Genomic DNA, 14,224 nt, shown 5'->3' with positions numbered 1-14,224 from the left:
AAGGTTCTATAAATGGCATTTCCTAAAGTACTGTCCAAGGATCATCTGCTTCAGAAATCTCTGAAAAGTTGAGCAAAAATGTATATTCTTGGACTCATCTTTGGCCTGCTAACTCTAGGGGATGTGGCTAGGGAATCTGAACTTCCAACCAACTCTCTATGAGAATCTTATAAAAAATGAAGTTTAAGATCAGCAGTCTACCATCTTTGATCTTCTTGAGAACATTTTGCAGAGAAGTGACACAATGTGTGTCTTAAAATATTCTGAAAAGTTTTCCATTTGTTCTATTTCAAGAAATGCCATCTGTCAAATCAAGAAATTTAGATGAATTTGGTTAAAATTTTTTTGGTTAATTTTTAAAATGTTACATATTATGGATCTTCCAGAAGTAATCTTAAACAGGGGTGTATATGTTTCACATGCTTCTAAGGAACCTCACAATCCACAAAATAGTGGATATATGAAATATAAAACTATGTGCAGACTAAAATTTCATGCTTTTCTTGCTAGACTAGTGATTGCCAAATTTGATTTATCATACCCTAAGGAAAGTTAGCTTATGTAGGGGGCATCAAGTATTTTGAATACATTTTCAGTAAAAATAAGTTTTTAAACATTGCTTGAAATATGCATTGTCCAACACTTCCAAGAGACACTAAACAGTTAGTTTGCTTTAGGTATAAAGTAGGGTAATAACCTTTTTTTTAGCTTAGGTTCCCCTAAAAAGCAAAGCTTGAAGCAGGCACTTGGGTGCAGGCAATTTGTTTTGAGAAGTGAATTCAAAGAGGGGGAATGAGAAAAGCCAACCCAAGAGTGTGCTATCAACTTGACTGTGACTAACAAGAGCAGGGGCCAGATCCTAGTAAGAAAATGTTGAAGAGACACACAGAAAAAAGACATAAATAAATTCAGTTGGATAGAAGAAGGGAACAGTTATCCATCAGTCCTTTCCCTTCACTGGCTAAAGGTTGTCTTATGGTATCATTGACTCTTCATGCTTCCAGGCATGTGTTTTGGTCGGAATGGCTGAATTGGTCCCTGTACCCACTCCATACAGTGGTGGCCAAGTTACCTGGGGGGCAAGCTGCTGAGAGTTTACACCTGCACACAGTTGTTGCTTAATAATGGATTCTGTAAAAGGTGGGCAAAATATTACATATGGCCCCAGAGAAGTATGATACCTCCCTATTTAGGTATTTAATAATCATTAGAAATGATTCCCCACCCCCCAGGCAAAGGAGTGTGGGTTTTTTCAAATACATGAATTATAAATATTTTATCTCCAGAGATGGTTTTGTATTTTTAGTCTGGATTATGTTTATGCCTCATCTTTTCTCCTCCTGGCCTTATGGGAAACATCTATCCCTTTGTAGTTAACATGCAAAACTTGGAAAGAACCCATGAAATAAAAGCAGGTTAAAATAAATTCCCTAGAAGCTATGCCTTGAAATTGTTTATTTGCTAACCGGAGAGAGTCTTGTTGGACATTGAGCAGATTATAAAGTTGCCACCAAAAGGACTTCTAAGCATAGGGTGCTTTTAAATCATTCTGATGGCAACATAAGCTGCGGCAAAGTGGAATCATTTGAAAAAGTGCAAGTCGTGTCCCCTCACGCTTTCTTAGAATAAGCACAATGACTCATATTTTTTCTCCTCTGGATGGTCTCAGAGTCCTCCATATCATTTTCTACCCCAGCTCCCCTCCGTGTTTCTCACCATACCTGCCCCTCATCTGTCCTATTTTTTTGTTTGTTTGATTAAATAGGAAATGAAGGGAAGAACATTCTCTACCTTTCTTATTATTTCTGCTAATATAGATCTATCATTATGTACCTATACCTAACCCTATATTCTTCCAGAAACTATTTAGGCTGTCAATTCTGGTTTATGATCTGGCTCTTGTATATTAGTAAGAACATAGACTCCGGACTTGGTCAATCCTGGGTTTGAATCCTGCTCCAATACCTATAAGCTGTATAATTTGCAATATGCTTAACTTATTTGGACCTCATGTACCTTCTGTGAAACAAGGCTAGTGATACCTCTCTTATAGGCTTATAATGAAACCTGAATGAGGAAATAGATGGAAAACAGTTTTACACAGTGTCTGACACATAACAAACATTTCATAAATGGTCTTCATCATTTTTATTTAGTGCTGTCCACAATTTGTGTTTTTCATCTCCATTTTTAGATATTATCTGTGGGTTTAACAATAAATGTATAGACAGGATCTTGGTAAAAGGGACTTAAAATCAATCTTGTGGACCGGCTTTAAACTAATGATCTTTTACCCAGAGTGTTAATGAACTACACACATAGAGAAACACAAATAGAAACAAAACCAAACAAGTGTTGTTAACAACAGATCTAGACAGCAGAAATGGTTCCTAGAAGAAGCCTCAAAGCAAACCTCCAGACTTCTACTTAGTTCGGAAAAGGGAATGGGGAGCTGACCTGCCTTGGATGAGAACTTCAACTATGGACAGTTCTTTATTGAATCTCTCAAAGTCGGAAATAGCAATAGGTTTTGTTGCTGTATCTGCAAAAGTGTAAAAAGAATGCAAGCTTTCTATGTGCACAATGAGGAAATGGTTATTGGCTTTATTTTGTGCTCTGTAATCCCACCCAAGTGCAGTCAATACCACACAGTACAACAATAACATTTTACTTAAATTGGTGGTTCAGTTTGGCAACATGAATGCCAACGGAATATAAAGTGCTCTGAAATCTACCCAAGACACAGGAGTGTATGCATTAGCCACACACGTGAGTAAATAAAAAGCTTATATACCAAAGAGGAGACAAAGAGCTTTGAAGTTTCTTATTGTTTATTCTTTTAGATTTTGTTTATTTATTTGATTGAGAGAGAGAGAGAGAGAAGGGAAAGGGGCAGAGGGAGAGGGAGAGAATCCCAAGCTGACTCTTTACTGAGCGAGCATGGAGCCCGACCCCAGGCTCCATCTCACAACCCTGAGATCATGACCTGAGTGGAAATCAAGAGTTTGACGCTCAACAGACTGAGCCACTCAGGTGCCTCTAGCTTTGAAATTTCTCAAACACTTATTAACATAACGTGATATCAGGAAGGCAAGATGGGACTATGATTGGAGTAGGGTGAGAAGAAACTTAATCAATGGCTTTTGACTCTATTTGGAAAGACACTGTAAAATAAGGAAGGGTGGTCATTTTGAAATACAAGAAAGGGATTCAGAAAGCCAGAATTCCACACGGTTTATCTAAAGAATTCCCAGGAGAGAAAGCCACTGGGTGTGATAAGCAGGAGTCCTGCCATCGTAAAGGTGTTTTCTTCTAAGGAACAATGTTAACCTGATCTCCATGGGTAAAAATAATAGCATCGCAGAAATCTCTGCAAACAGATTTTGAACTTAAGAATTTCTCAATAGCAGCGAAATAAGTCAATCAGAGAAAGACATGTATCATATGACCTCACTGATATGAGGAATTCTTTTTTTTATTTTTTATTGTTATGTTAATCACCATACATTACATCATTAGTTCTTGATGTAGTGTTCCATGATTCATGGTTTGTGCATAACACCCAGTGCTCCACGCAGAACGTGCCCTCTTTAATACCCATCACCAGGCTAGCCCACCCCCCCACCCTCCTCCCCTCTAGAAACCTAGGTTTGTTTTTCAGAGTCCATCGTCTCTCATGGTTCATCTCCCCCTCCAATTTCCCCCCCTTCATTCTTCCCCTCCTATCTTCTTTTTTTTTTTCTTAACATATGTTGCATTATTTGTTTCAGAAGTACAGATCTGTGATTCAACAGTCTTGCACAATTCACAGCGCTCACCGTAGCACATACCCTCCCCAATGTCTATCACCCAGCCGCCCCATCCCTCCCACCCCCGACCACTCCAGCAACCCTCAGTTTGTTCCTGAGATTAAGAATTCCTCGTATCAGTGAGGTCATATGATACATGTCTTTCTCTGATTGACTTATTTCACTCAGCATAACACCCTCCAGTTCCATCCACATCGTTGCAAATGGCAAGATCTCATTCCTTTTGATGGCTGCATAATATTCCATTGTGTATATATACCACTTCTTCTTTATCCATTCATCTGTCGATGGACGTCTTGGCTCTTTCCATAGTTTGGCTATTGTGGACATTGCTGCTATAAACATTGGGGTGCACGTACCCCTTTGGATCCCTACATTTGTATCTTTGTGGTAAATACCCGGTAGTGCAATTGCTGGATCGTATGGTAGCTCTATTTTCAACTGTTTGAGGAACCTCCATACTGTTTTCCAGAGGGGCTGCACCAGCTTGCATTCCCACCAACAGTGTAGGAGGGTTCCCCTTCCAAGAAGCATTTCTTACCAGTCTCTAAAGTCATGTCACTTCTCTGCCACAGCCAGCCACACTCCACCCCATGACCCAATCACTTTCATTGCTTAGTGTGAATTTCACTGTAGCAATTTCACTATCTGACATAACTTTATTGTGCACTTATTTTATTTATTTTATTTATTTATTTTTGCTTATGTACCGCATGTCTCTTTGTACAAAAATGTAAATTCTGTGAAAGAGAAGGCTCTGCCTATCTTGTTTAAAGCTATGTCCCTGGTACTCAAGAGTGACTGGTGCATAGTGACCAATCATAAATATTCATTGAATGAATGAATTAGAAAATGAATAAATAAGATATTGTACTAAATTTGTGGTTACATTTTTTCTGCTGTCATACTGAATACTAGCAAATTAATTTTATCAAGTCGTCATCTTTCGTATTCAACTCAACCATTATACCACTTAAAACAATTTTCCCACCTTCTCCCTGAGAGATGCCAGGGCAAGCACAGTGTCCCTGAACCTCACTGGGGAGCCACATTAGTGGAGGACTTTTCTGGTACTTTCTAATGCTGATGCAGGTGGTAATGATGGTGCCAACATCCAAACTTGTCACGCATTATCTCATCTAATTCACACAGCCAAAAGGAGGTGAGCATCACCATCCACACATCAGAGATCAGAAGACTCAACTCAAAAGTGCAATAGTTTGCCCTATGCCACAGAGTGGGAAGGTGTCAGGGGAAGGTCTATCTGTTCTTAAAACCCAGACTGTTTCCAAAGAATATCTCCACTATGCTATACTGCTTCCCTTGCAACTTAATTCCAGAGTCTTCTTGCCCCTACAACCTCGAAAACATTTCTGTAAGTAAAGCTAAATCAACAACCACCAGAGAACATGGCAAAAGTTAGTCACCATGAAATTTTTTTTTCAAACTTAAATACCATTAAGTTTGTCTTAAATATACAACTCTTCTACAAGTCTTCTTAAATATATAATTAAAACTATTAGCATTCATGGGGAGCCTGGATGGCTCAGTCACTTACGTGTCTGCCTTCCTCTCGGGTCATGATTTCAGGTCCTGGATTGAGCTCCCTGCTTGGGGGGCGGGGGGTGGGGTGGTCTGCTTCTCCTTCTCCCTCTGTGTGCATGCTCTCTCACTCTCTCTCTCAAATAAATAAATAAAATCTAAAAAAACCTATTAGCATTCTCTTCCTAAGTTATCTCTTAACTGATCGTTATAGGAAAATGCACCCCTTTGACCATTTTACCCATTATGTGTTTGAATGCATTATTTAAACCAAACCGATTTCCTAGGCCTGCACTGTCCAAAATGGTATCCGCTAAGCATATGGGGCTCTTGAGTGCTTGAAATGTGGCTAGTCCAAATCAAGATGTACTCTAAGTGTATCACTGAATCATGAAGACTTTGTATATGAAATGAAAGTAAAATATCCCAAGAATTTTTGAATACATGTACAAATGTTAATATTTTGGATTTATTAGATTAAGAAAAAATAAACTGTTAAAATTCCTTTCATCTACTTTTTTGCATGGTTAGTAGATATTTATAAATTACATACATGGCTCACAGTATGTTTCTGATGAGCAGCCCTGGCCTCTGTAGTTTTCGTGATATCAGTTCAACCCATTACCTTTAAGGTACCCTGTTATATTTACAGTGTATCATATTCCATTCTATAAACTGCCAACTGCTATCCATTTTTATTTTTGGAACATATACCTAGCATTGGGTCTTTATGAGATAATGTCCATTAGGAATGGTTCTGTGGTAGGGAGTAACCCCAGCTGCTCTGTAAGGTCAATCTGCTGGTCCAGAGTTGGCACTTGCTTACAACAGCTCATTGTCTGAACCAGACTTGGGCTTCCTTATGTGTTCTGTATTTGTAGCCCTAATTATGGCTTCCAGGGTCAGGCACTTACAGGCAGCTAATAGCCAGTTTGACTAAAAGTCCGTCAGCTTTCCAGCCATTCATTAAATGCTAGGAAATGCCTTACCCCAAGGTCAATATTGCTTAGTTCAGTCATATTTTATAATCGAGAGAAAGAACGCTTTCCTCTTCATTGTCAATAGTATTGATTGGCAGTTCTTTGGGTGGCCCTGGTCATTTTTACTTGCCCTCCCTTTGTTTTCAACTGCCAAGGAGCTGACATCATCTTTCTTTTCACAATATGGACATTATTGCGATGCTGAAAGCCCAGTACAAGGAGATCCACTGTCAGACATTGGACCTCACCTCTTCATTATTATTGTAAAGTGACTCACAGGCGAAAGGAACGGAGGAGCAAGGAGGCCCATGCCATAAACTGTACAAGTCACCGGCCTGATAAACTAACATCTTTACCACCAGCCACAATGCTCCCATTAAACTCAAATAGAAGAGTAGGTATGACTAATTCTTCCCTTTACCCGCCAAAAATAAATCACAGCACCAAGCTGGAATGAGACACAGACTTTTCCAGGATGAAGAGTTGAGTTGGAGGCTGAAACATTGGAAACATTTTGAAAAGGAGCCAGGCTGCCTGAGCAGGGGATTGCTGAACAAGCTTCCCAGAGCAGATCCTTCACATAAAAGCTGATTTGTCAGAGGCAGCTGCAGTGACTTGCAGGGTATGGAGACATTTATGGGATTTTATTAGATATTAAATATGCATTGTCCTTTCCAATAGGTCATTCATTAATTCAATTTACACAAGCCTCTGTCCTTCAAAGACCTTCACAAATTGTTCATGTTTAAGGACCATTCCAGATGTCTCCCCCAGAGCTATGTATCTAAAATTCATAGCAGTTTATATGTACAGATATTTTGTTTGCATCTGATTCTCTGAAGTTTGTTGGTGTTGGGGTCTGACACATGGCAAATTAAACTCTAATACTTCGTGTCTTGGAGTCTTCATCTGCAAAATGGGGACACTAGTAAGTCATTTGTACGGTAAAATATATAAGGGATCTATTAACAATGTTAGAGCCTTGTGGATATTATCCTAGTGATTGGGGTTAGCATACAGTGGAATAAAATGGCTAAAGCTTTTTATTACTTTGGATCAGAATCAATATATTTATGTAGCCAGTATAATAATTTATATATATGAAGCACCAAATAACTGGTTCCTTTTATTATTACCATTATTACTGCTTTTATCTAACCCTGACATTTTTGTAATGTTGCAGTGTCATTTCACATTGAAAATTCATTTGGAAAATTCATTAGTAGAACAATGAAGATGTAATTAATGCGGAAGTCTTTGGGGCTGTTTCAGATCATGTGTCAGCCCCATTGCTGGGGGACAGACATCTGCCCTTTGGAGATGGAGAGGACAGAGGTGAAAAGGACATGTTCTATAGCGAGAGCCCTTGCATGTAAATCCCAGTTCCATCACTTAACTATCATGTGACTTGAGGCAAGTTACTAACCTCTCCATGCTGAGGCATGGATCCCTCACCTATAAAACAGAATCACAGACTCAAAAAGATATTTGAACACTCATGTTCATAGCAGCATTTTTCGCAGTAGCTAAAGAGTAGAAGCAACCTGAGTGTCCATCAACAGATGAATGGATAAATAAGTTGTACTTTATGTACACCATGGGGTATTATTGAGCCATAAAAGAAGGAAATTCTGGCACAGACTACAACATGAATGAACCTTGGAGACATTATGCTCGGTGAAATAAGCCAGTCACAAAAAGACAAATATTGTGTGTTTCTCCTTATACAAGGCACCTGGAGTGTTCAGATTCATAAAGATAGAAACTGGAACAGCAGTTGGCGGGTCCTGGGGGGAGGGAAAAATGGGAAGTTCTTTAATGGGGACAGAGCTTCAGTTTTGCAAGACAAAAAGAGTTTTGGAGGTGGACGCTGTTGATAGTTGCATAATAATGTGAATGCATTTACTGCCACTGAAACTTACACTTAAAAATGGCTAAGATGGTAAATTTCATTATGTGTATTTTACTACAGTTAAAAAATTAAAACAAAAGAACCAGAATAACAATATCAATTTCTTTACATTTTTGTTGAAGGGACTAAATGGAATAATGTCTTTCATGATGTAGCCCACTGCTGGGCACCTAAGTATAAATTGAATAAATTGTAGGTGTCAAAAAAAAAAAAAGTTACAAAAACAAAACACTGACACCAACCAGCTATGGAATTTCTTTGAATTCACAACCCTCAACTCTGAGCTGATCTGTAAGGCTGAAAATGGGCCTAAGTAGTTCTCCAAAACCTGGAGTGACATGGTTAGAGGCAGGACAAGGTGAGGTCCTTAGCAAGATGAGACTTCATCTGAGCAGAGAAATGTTGATTGCTTAGTCTAAGAGAAGCCCAAGTATAGTCATCAGGGGACAAGGAGGAGAGACATGGTGAATTAGTACAGGCCAGGGAAGGAAGGCCAGGGGGAGCTGTGTGGATGGTGTCCCACTGTGGCGGGAGGTCGCTCCAGCAGGCCTAAAATCCAGTCCTCTGAACATAGCCCCTGACACTCCACCAGGCATTAATTTTCCCTCATAAATGCTTTTCACAGGCCTTCACTCACTTGGATGTGTCTTTTCCCCAAAGCTAACAAGCTTGGCACACTTGTTCTTCCTAACAAAACATTGTGCCACTAGAAGGATTTTTTTTTTTAAATAATAATATTTCTTAAACCACTGGGATGGCTCAATACCTGTCAGGCTAGCAGGGACTATCTCTCACGGGGATATGCCAAGCCCAGTTGGGGCTACCTAAGGTCAGGCAGCAGTGACTTTTCTCATAGGGCTGGGTCAATTTGTTCTTTCAGCTCACTTGTACTATCCCTGCAAATCTGGCCACACTTCCTCCTCCTGATCTAAAATATTCCAGTTTTTAATTAGTTCCAGGCCCGTCGATGTGACTGCCCCATCTGCACAATGCATTTGTGCCAATTCAAAGTCTGAAGTTGAACTAATATAGCCAACTGAGGACCTGTTGAAGGAGGCAAATGGAGCCACACTGTTGCTGGAAAATTCGCCTGGAACGCCTGCCAATGCCCCGATGCCTTTCCAAGCCATGCCTGAACCATGGGCCTGTTATGAAAGGGCTGATGGATTCTATATTCTGTTTCTGTCCCTGCCTCTCCAGAACCAAAAGATGTGGAATGCACACTCTCGTGGGATGCACACTCCCCATAATCCAGGGAATGTGTCCATGATCAATGACTTCTTCATCCGTGCACATGTGAGCAAGAGGTCACGGCCCAAATCCAGCGACGGCCAGCAGAATGGAGGAAAAATAAAATTAACACAGGTACAGTTTGGGGTTTTTTTTTCCCAATATGCAGCCTCATTTGCCCCTGAAATCCAGAGCCAAGTCCTATATGTCTACAGCTCAGCGTCCCTTCCTCTTCTGTGTTTCATAGCATTAGGGACTTTTGTGTCCAGAGTTGTTCCTTAATAGTATTCTTTTCTGCTTATTAATATAGAGAGAGGAAAAATACATATACATAAACATATATGTACGATATATAAATGTATGTTTGTGTGTATACATCTATATTTATGAATAAAATTTGAGTTTGAATTAATGCATTTAAGTCCAGTGTGTTCCTTCATACTGCACGTCAGCATAATACAAATGTTTAAATCATAGTCCCAGAAATAAAATGATATTAATCATCTGGGAAATTTCTTGTATCAGCAGGAAGTATGTTTGGTTCAGAGTTCAATTCAGGTTTTTTAGATATGTCATGGATACTAAGTTGTCCCATTTTAAGTGTCTTCTGAAAACATACTTTTAATTAATTTACTTATTCATTCACTTGATGTGTATTTCTTGAGTGCCTACTGTGTGTCAATCTAAATCGACTATTTAGCAGTGAGCAATATAAAATACATAGACCAAACTCCTACTTCATGGAACTTATGTTTTCGTGATATTATTTACCTTCTACTTATTTTCTTTCAAAAAAATGAAAATGAAGGCACCCTCACATACTTAATATTCTCCGATGATCACTGCTAGCTCATCATAATATTGTCATACCTTCTCTGAGCTGTAAGATCCTGATCATAAACTTTGTTGGTTACCTTTGACTTTGACAATTTCTTTGAGGTCATTCTCCCATCATGGGTGAAACAGCATTAACCCCCATACCCACGCCATCCTACAACTCACTGACCCATCCCACAAGGACCCCCATACCCACGCCATCCTACGACTCACTGACCCATCCCACAAGGACCCCCATACCCACGCCATCCTACAACTCACTGACCCATCCCACAAGGACCCCCATACCCATGCCATCCTACAACTCACTGACCCATCCCACAAGGACCCCCATACCCATGCCATCCTACAACTCACTGACCCATCCCACAAGGACCCATCCCACAAGGCTCATAATGGTTGAATCACACTTCTGATGTGGGGAGTATATGCTTTCCCAGCCTGGCAGAGGTATAGATTCTGATGGAGATAGTAGGGAAAAGCATAGTCATATTCACTGAACCGGATAAAACAAGAAAACAAGCAGTCTCAAAATGGCTCACTGTACATCCCTTTCAGGGTAAAAGTGAAACAAAAACTCCTTGTGTTCCAGTGACACTGGTTTGCAAAAATCAGAGCGTCACGTTTTTTTTTTGGCAGTTCTCCTGTCAACCTGTCGAATTGTTCCCAAAAGCCGCCTAGGTCTGAGGGGGGAAATGCCATGTGACGGCTCTCAGGATTTCTTCTATCAACCCCTCTTCTCCTCACTGTGCCCTCCAGTCTCATTTCCCAGAGCGCCAACGAATCCCTTCTTTTACTGCTCCCCGCGTAGCTTCTCCCAACCCCTGGATTTCGGAAGAGGGTCATCACAAAGCAGGGAGTGTTTATCAAAGAGAATCAGGTAGAAGGACCGAAATGTTTTGCGGGAATTAACCTGTACTAAGGCAGTCAAAAGCGCAAAAGGAAATCGGGAATGGGAGCCCACCTTTTGATTTGGCTTCACCCAGTCACGATTAGGCAGGTTTACCTATGACCTGTGGTGTTGAACAGGCCTGTCAGTTAAAACTAAACACATTTCACAGTGGCGGCCAGCCAAAAACATAAATTCTGCCAAAAACTAAACACTGCAAAAGGTCTGCCTAGTTTCAGAAAATCTATGCCAGCTTCACAATACACAGCGTGTGGTGGGTGTGATTTTGCCCAGCACTGAGGGGGCACCACGCAGTAAGGGGGTCAGCTCTAGAATCCACCAGCTCTCTAGATTTGGGGAAGGGTCTCAGGATTTTTCTTTACCTCCTATGAAATAATCAAGGCTAGTGTGGGGAAATGACTAAGAAAAAGGGCCATGTAATTCGGAGAATATTATTCTCCCTGAAGAGCTTCAAGAAAGGAAGTTTCCAGAGGCCCCCAGGGAGAACCAAGCAGGCAAGAATTGTGAGGAAATGCAGGGAGTCTCTGTGGGTCACTCTTTTAAGGTATTTGAGGTTACAAGTAAGGGCAGAATAGAGGCTTGTAAGAAGGTTTAATTTAAGGAAATGAGGACTGTTGCCTTGGTTTATTGTCTATTTTAAAATTATGGGAGACCTAAGAATATCTCATATGGCATCAGATTTGTGGATTCAGCTTCCCAGGATAGGAATAGGGTGGTGACATTTGGGAACCACATGGATATACACCTAATGACTTGGGAATGTGGGAATCCATAAATAAAAGGGCATACGTTGTCCAAGAATAAATATGTGTGCATAGTTCACTGCCTTTGTTTAACAAATATTTCTGAGAGATTTCTATGTGCTGGGTCCTAAGAATAAAACATTGTAGTTTCTCTTCAAGCACCTAACATTTCTTGGGAGAAAGAAATGCTTCCTATCAGAGGCACAAGCACTGAGCACCATTAGGGTATACAGGAGGGGCATCTTACTCAGTTTTAGAGGGGTGTCAAAGAAATAAGAGGAATTTCTGGAAGGATCTGGAGGACTGTGGGAGTCAAACCAGTGAAAGAAAAGTCTTCTAAGTATAAGAAATGGCACCTACAAAGTGATATCATGGAAGGTCTATTGGAGAAGAACACATTTGAGCAGGGACCTGGAGGAGGTGGGGGGTGAGGGACTCCCCCCAGCTTGTGGATTTCAGGAGAAAGGCCTGGGAATAACATGCACGTGCGTTCCAGGAACAATGAGGAAGATGATGTGGTCATTGCACACATGTCTGTCACTCACAGTCTAGCCTGACTCCCAGTTCTCCCGGGCCATGTTTTCTTCCATCCATTCCTTGGACACTGCCTAGTGGGTCTTTCCACTCCATCCTTTCCACAGTGCAGCAGTTGGGTTCCTCTTCAATCCCAGATCAGAATTTTAGTTTTCTTGCTCATACTAGTGAACAGCTCTGAACCGAGGATTGTCTTGGTGAGAGGCGTTATAAAGCACCCTAGCTTCATCATTTCTCTGGTACAAAAGACACTGTCTCCCTTCTCCCTATTCTTTGTTAATGCCCTGAATCACCACCCTCTGTTTGTATTCTGCTCTGATGAAGACATTCCTTTGCTACCATGGCATCGACTGCTGTTTAACCCACATGGCCTGGAGGAGTCTGTTCTAGTTCTTCACCCTCCTCAAAGATCCTTCTGGATCCCCAGGATCAGGGCTGCTTGGTATACATCAAAGTGATCCTATCTCTAGAAATTTTAATTTAGATCTGCCAGGCAATCCCTGAGACCTCATACGCCACTCCATCCATTCTCTGTTTCAACCTCTTTCCAAGAGGCTCATGATGTTGTGGCCCTCGCCGGACTTGTGTTTGAAATGCTATAAATTAGCATAGCTCAATTCAACATATGGCATTTGAAGGTGATCTGGATCAGAGGGGATTGTATGAAAGGAAAAATTGGGAGTTCAGGGTGGTGATCATTGCCGGCTAATGGCCATGGACTTGCCCTTTTCTTTCCCTATTAAAATTTGCACCAGCACGTTAAGTAGAGGTGCAGAACTGAAGCTGAGAATACTGACTATAGTTCTCATGTGATAGGAAGATTTTCTCTAAAATCTGCCAGGTTGATGTGACAAGGTGGTCTAACCAGGATGGCCATTAGCTATTTTCCAACAACTGTAAATTGTCTTGATCCATTTGATATTCCTTTTTTTATTATGTTCAGTTAGCCAGCATATAGTACCTCATAAGTTTTTGTTGTAGTGTTCAACAATTCATTAATTGCATATAACACCCAGTGCTCATCCCGACACGTGCCCTCCTTATTTAAGAATACACATTCAGCTTTCAAAATATCCGTTAATTCTCTATGAAAAAAATGTAGTGTTCATTTCATCCAAATAGACCCCAAATTTATGTTCCCCAGGAGCAACCTCATATAACTGTAGACTTTTCTACTGGTACATAACCAACACATTTGATGTTTCCATTTTCAGAGATCATTTGTTGTCTTCCACTAAAGAAGATGAGTATTTAAGTATTCTTATATCCTCCCTCCCCATAAATTTCCCTTCTTATATCCTCCCTTCCCCATAGAATTCCCCATTTTTTTCCCTTCTTTCATCATTCCCATTCTCCCAAAATACGAATTCTGTATGGACATTACTACGATTATATAGTAATATAGCTAATCTCCACAAACTAAATGATTATATTTATGATTATATTTTCCTTTCTTGTACAAAATTTTGGCTTTCCTGGAATTAAAAAAAAGTTGATTTGCTTAATTTGGTATATGTTTATTTAGTAATTCTTCTTCCAAATACTCCAACAGACTCGCCAGGAAGTCAGACACACCAGGTAATCAATGAGTACCATCATGTATATGCTACTCCCAGAACTCTCTCTTGCACTCCAATATGAGCACTTAGACTTGCTGCTGTTTGGTTATCTATCACTGTATAACAAATAATACTAAAACTAAGGACTCACAACTACTATTTTGTCAT

At 40.3% G+C, this 14,224-nt stretch overlaps 1 long non-coding RNA gene across 1 annotated transcript in view; it reads left to right on the top strand.

The window, feature by feature from the left end:
• The window catches only part of LOC141370783 (uncharacterized), a 111,640-nt gene that overhangs the window by 74,929 nt on the left and 22,487 nt on the right, over positions 1 to 14,224 (top strand). Inside the window, exon 2 of the long non-coding RNA XR_012375124.1 lies at positions 9,444 to 9,608. This is a non-coding gene — a long non-coding RNA (uncharacterized lncRNA). The remainder of the gene's footprint in view (positions 1 to 9,443; positions 9,609 to 14,224) is intronic.

The sequence above is a fragment of the Callorhinus ursinus genome, unplaced genomic scaffold (assembly GCF_003265705.2).
Source record: "Callorhinus ursinus isolate GAN/ISIS: 27379988/994484 unplaced genomic scaffold, GSC_fseal_2.0 scaffold45, whole genome shotgun sequence".
NCBI lineage: Eukaryota > Metazoa > Chordata > Mammalia > Carnivora > Otariidae > Callorhinus > Callorhinus ursinus.
The sequence above is the reverse complement of the archived record's forward strand: the minus strand, read 5'-3'. Positions and strand labels throughout refer to the sequence as shown.